Source organism: Mastomys coucha, unplaced genomic scaffold, assembly GCF_008632895.1.
Source record: "Mastomys coucha isolate ucsf_1 unplaced genomic scaffold, UCSF_Mcou_1 pScaffold14, whole genome shotgun sequence".
In the NCBI taxonomy this organism is placed as follows: Eukaryota; Metazoa; Chordata; class Mammalia; order Rodentia; family Muridae; genus Mastomys; species Mastomys coucha.
In genome coordinates, this window is record NW_022196896.1 from 8,113,776 (window position 1) to 8,119,997 (window position 6,222).

Here is a 6,222-nt window from a genome sequence, read left to right on the forward strand (position 1 = left end):
TGATGAGTTCTGGAAATACTTTCAAATACTTCAGCTTCCTTTTGTTTAGATAACCCAGTCTTTTCTTTACTCCACATTTTCTCAGAGATTGAGGTAGTAGTTCAAGTTGTGTTATATCAAGAACAGATTTTGATTGTTTATTTTTAGATGTACTTATTTGAAGTGTATGAATGTTTTACCTCTATGTATGTATGTGCACCATATACAGTGCTTTCAGGAAGTCAGAAGATGGCATTAGATTTTTCTGGGGCTAAATGTAGAAATGCTTGTGACGAACTGTGTGGCATATAGTATCAAACTTTGCTATTCCACATGAGCAAAATACTCCTTAACCTCTGAGCAATCTCTTCAGTCCCAACCAGATACTTCTCACAACTAATATCCTATCATTGAAACAAAATAAAGTTGTTAGTTCGGTGAAATATGAGTAAACATCTCTCTAGCAGAATTTAGAGTCCTTTAGGTATATATCTATGACTGCTGTAGCTAGAATATGTAGTCTATTTCTAATTTTTTATTTGTTTGTTTGTGTGTGTGTTTTGTTTTGTTTTGCAAAAACACCATAACAATTTCCATAGCAGATCCACTAGTTTCTGCACTAATACTGTTTGTCTTCTCCCATATCTTCTTTTTTTTTTACATTCCAGATGTTATTCACCCTCCTGCCCTCCCCTGTCTACCCTCTGATGGTTCCACATTCCATACCTCCTCCCCACCCCACGTCTCCATGAAGATGTCAATCCCCCACCCACCTGACCTCTAAACACCCTGGGGCCTCCAGTCTCTTGAGGTTTAGGAGCATCATCTCTGATTGAGCACAGATCCAACAGTCCTCTTTAGTATATGTGTTGGAGGCTTCATATTAGCTGGTGTATGCTGCCTGGTTGGTGGTCCAGTGTTTGAGAGATCTCTGGGGTCCAGGTTAATTGACACTGCTTGTCCTCCTTCACGATCACCCTCCTCCTCAGCTTCTTTCAGCCTTTCTCTAATTCAACCACAGGGGTCAGCAGCTTCTGTCCATTGGTTGGGTGCAAATGTCTGCATCTGACTCTTTCAGCTTCTAGTTGGGTCTACTGGAGAGTGGTCAGCCTAGGTCCCTTTCTGTGTGTGCTCCATAGCCTCAGTAATAGTGTCAGGCCTTGGGACCTCCCTTTGAGCTGGATCCCACTTTGGGCCTGTCACTTGACCTTCTTAGCATTATTCATGGTCATTAATTTTCTTGATATTTGCCACATGTTCTCTCTCATATGTGGACCATTATTTAGAATCTTTGGAGTTATGTATATTTATAGTGGAATACTTGTAGAAGACACAGAACTAGAAAAGAGCCATGGGAGCAGGGCAGATTTCAAGGGAATAGAGATAGTAGAATATAATTGGCATAAAGAAGGCAAGAATAATGATATATTAGGAAATATTAAATGTGAATAGTAATGGGAGTTCATGATAGAAGAAGGAATACAGAAGAGATTAAATAATACTGAAGATCTTTGGGAAAGCCATAAGAAACATACCTTGTAAAATCACACAAGGCTTGTTCAAACATACATGTACAAACATAAAAGAATGAGGAGTTAACCTATATGAGGGGGAAGGGATAGGTGGGCATATGCACTTGTCGGATATCAGTCTATTGAACAAAAAGCTCAGTGACAGGTATGGATTACTTCCTTTAAGTTGTTGATCAGTAAGGTCCCATAGACTTTCAAAATAATAAAAATCTATTGCCATTATTCTTGGTTACCTCTAGAACATGATGGTAGATGACAAAAGCAATAAATAGATTTACTTAGGAGGTAGGAACCTTGCTATCTCCAAAATCCAGTCAGTAAGTATAGAATTGATAAAGGAATGAGTCGTAACTTTCTACTCAACTTAAGAGGTGCCACAAGTGATGGCTGAAATTCAGCTTTCTTCAGGATTGTAGCACAAATAGACTCTCCATGTTAGAGCAAATAGCCCAACAATCTTGTGCTTTACTGACAGCAATAAATTGACTACATGAGTTAATAAAAGAGGATGTGAGGTTGGGAGAAAAACATTTGTGGGGTCATGTACAATAGGAACTGGAAAATAAAGGATATGGTATTAATTTGATCAAATGTTATAGGCATGATAGAATTATCAGATGATAATTTAAAGTATAGCCTATGGTTACAGATATAACCAAAATTATTCACAGGGATTTATTTTTTAAATTTCATTCTAGAAATTTTGACACCATAACAAATGCTAGATATTTTTTGATATTTTACATGCATGAACTTTTTGATATGCATTCTTTAAATATGATGGTGAAGCCTTTTGGATATTTTATACAAGACAATTTCTACTATAGGTGCTTTGTTAATCAAAAGCTAATTAAAATAAACCATGATATCTATTACTTTTGAAAATTTTTATTTCCAGCCATCAGTATGTAATCTAGGGCACATTCTTTTGTATCTTGGTAAGATTTCTTTCGCTACTGCCTGCCTTTTGATTTAGAATAGAGGCAAATAGCATCCGTTTTTATTCTAAAATTGTTTGCCCTCATAAAGGCAGTTTACACTAATGTTTCCTTTGGTTCAATTAAACATATTGGAACAATCACACAAAGCATCTTAGACATTCCTATTAAATGCAGTATTTTCCCACAGAATAAATTTATACCAGTTATAATGCTAAGAGGATAGAGAAACACACATGTGGTGTTTAAAATCTCAGACTCTTTCCTTCAGGGTTGAAAAGGCAACATCTCCTAGTAGAAAACAATTTCTTTTTAGTGAGGCATTTTGAAAAATTCTGGATCTCATATCAACTTCCAAACAGAGTAGAGAAAATAAATGTTCGAGTGGAAACACACAAAAGTTAAAACAGATCATGAAATCTAAAAACAGGAAACATTTGAATTGTTATTAGCTGCATGACACAGAGAAATAGTCTATTTGAATCTCTGGTTCTTTCAATACACATAGTGAAGAATACTACCACCTTAATAGTTGTATAAGGAGAGTCATCAGTAACACATGTGGAAATTAGTCAATAAAAATAAAAACACAGCATATTAAGCATATGTCCACCCTACTGTAATCTCTTTCATGATTTCATTTATATCCATGGAGGGAGATAGTGATGTGATTTTGTGTTTTCTTTAGGTTTTATTTTTTTGTTTGTTTTACATTTACCAATATTATATAAGAAACAACCAAGAACAACAGCCTACCCTAACTATAAACTCTATGAATATTGTACTTGTCTATATCTCAGAGGTTTTAGGCCATTCCAAACTGCTGAAGATGCCATACACTCTGACAAAACTTAGAGGGTACTACTAGAAATGAATTGAAAGCTTCTCTGAAGACTAGCTTTAAAAGTACTGGAAGTTGCTATACAAACTACCAAGACTAGGTAAGCAGACAGCAGTTCTACCCAGATTTGGTATCTATCAACCACAACAGTGACCAGCATAGCAAGATACCAGTAAAAGTAAAATTATCATGATCATAACTTGGCAGTTTCCAATAGCTATTTAATTGGACTCAAGGACCACAAAACAGGAGAGAAGTCATGCAAGGTACTGGAAACTTAGGTAACTATTAGTGTGTAGTAGGTCATAGAATTTTGAGAAGAATCCACTGCTCATACTTTACTACACCAGAATAATTACTAACTACATTCTAAATACTTAAAATTCTTATACCTAAAAATAAGCACAGCCCTCACCTCTCATTAAAAGTAAACCTTCTATTTCAACAAACACCATTACAAAAACTAATAACTAGTCAAAATGGAGAGAACAACTGATCATGTGATGACCTAACCTAATCAATGCATCCACAACAAAACTCATACACATAACCCGAAGGGAACATTATAGAAAAGGCAGCATAATGATTATGAGACCCTTAGTCTCAGGAATGTGCTCTGGGATTGTTTCTTTGGGAAATGATAAGTGAGCTTAATTCAGGATACTTATTATGGCTATTTACCAAGACCTAAATAAGGACAAAGTAAATAAGCATGATAACACTAAAGGGGAACAGGTTTCAAAAGGCCTCACCTTTATATAATGAACTGTAGGCAAATAAAGAATGCTCAGAGCTGGATAGTTAGTCTTCTCCAGAGATGATACCCTAGATTGGTTATGAAATATCAAACAGTGAGCTCTGAAGTCTACATGCAAGTGACATATAACGGACTATATATCTCAATGTAAAACCAGCAGTGACACCCAGAGGAAGCAACAGAGGACAAGGAGTTGTAAGAGGGATTGAACAGAAGAAAGGGAAGGGCAAATAGTATAACCAGTTTCTAATTTAAAAATCATTTTGGTAGTGGTCTCATTTTACTTTCCTATTTCTGAAGTTACTACAGGCATTATACTCATCTGAAGATTTGAATCTGTGAGTTTCTAATAAGAGAGAATATGAAATTTGTCTATCTGGGTCTAGGTTACCTTACTCAATGTTGTCTTTTCTAGTTCCATTGCCAGGATGGGGAACTAAGGGGCAATAGAGAGGGGAATAGAAGGGTACAAAGAATCAGATCTCAGAAATGGGAAAGGAGACTCTCCTTAAAGAGGTGAATACAGAAGATGGTAAGCAGATGGTAAAGAAGAATAGCACATGATCTGAGAAGAAAATTAGGAAAGGGGAGGGGGGACCCTTTGGAAGAGAGGAAAATACTGAAGGGAGGGGATAAAGGGAAATAGCAGAATATAAGTGATCTGAGAGGAGAAATGGAGAAATGGTAGATTTCTTAAGGAAGGGAGAGGGAGGTAAATAAGGAAGGAAGAATTTAGGTAAAATAATGTGGGTGTTGTTTTTTAAGTTACTCAAGATTATTTATTATGTAGAAAAAAGTAACAAGCATTAACAATCAATTCAGGCTTTATGATGTCTCTCTATATTGTTTGCACTGGCAAACTCATTTCTACATAAGAAGGGTTTATTAGTCAGGGTTCTTTAGAGTCACAGAACATATGGTAGTCTCTAGGTAGTAAAGGAATTTATTGATGACTTACAGTCTGTAGTCCAACTCCCAACAAAGGTCAGCAGCAGCTGTGAATGGAAGTCCAAGGATCTAGCAGTTGCTCAGTACCACAAGTCAAGCAGGCAAAGCAGAGCTAGCCTTCTTTCTTCCAATGTCCTTATATAGGTCTCCAAAAAAAGGTGTGGCCCAGATTATAGGTGTGTGCCACCACACCTTTAATCTCAGATGACCTTGAACTCATAGATCTTCCTATCTTAACCTTTTGGGATTCATAGCCACTATGCCTCAAGATCTCCATGCTAAGATTCATGTCAGAAACTTGTATCTCTCAGCCTCCAGATTAGGGCCACAGGTGAGCCTTCTAATTCTGAATTGTAGTTCATTTCAGATATAGTCAAGTTGACAACCAGGAATAGCCACTACAATCCACCCCTTATCAACTTGACACAAATAATATCTCATGTCCACATGAAACAATAACAAAATCATGGACATGCGTAACATAATATAACTATTCCTCGTACATTCACAAATGCATTTGTAAATTTAAAATGGGGCAATGTCCCTTGGGAATATTCTTTTAGTGTCTCAACATAAATACTAATTGATGTTAAAGAAATTGGAAGAAAGAAAAATGTATTCTTTTTTTTCTTTTTCTTTTTTAACAAACAAAGACAACAAGAACAAACACCTGTTGCCTCCCCCCTACCAATGATTGCCACCCTATTGTCTCCCACTTATTGGCCCTGGCATTCCCCTACACTGGGGCACAGAATCTTCACGGGGCCAAGGTCCTCTCCTCCCATTGATGATCAACTTTGCAATCCTCTACTATACACATGCTGCCAGAACAATCAGTCCCACCATGTATAGTTCTTGGTTGGTGGTTGAGTCCCTGGAAGCTCTGAGGGTACTATTTAGTTCATATTGTTGTTCATCCTAAGGGGCTGCAAACCCTTTAGCTCCTTTGGTCCTTTCTCTAACTCCATCATTGAGGATCCTGAACTCAGTTCAATGGATGGTTGTGAACCTCTACTTCTGTATTAGTCAGGTACTGTCAGAGCCTCTCAGGAGATAGCTATATCAGGCTGGATTGCCCTTCCTTCGGTCTCTGCTCCATAGTTTCTGCAACTCCTTCCATGGGTATTTTGTTCCCCCCTTTTAAGAAGGAATGAAATGACCATATTTTGGTCTTCCTTCTTCTTGAGTTTCTTGTGGTTTGTGGGTTGTTCTTCCTGTATTCCGAAC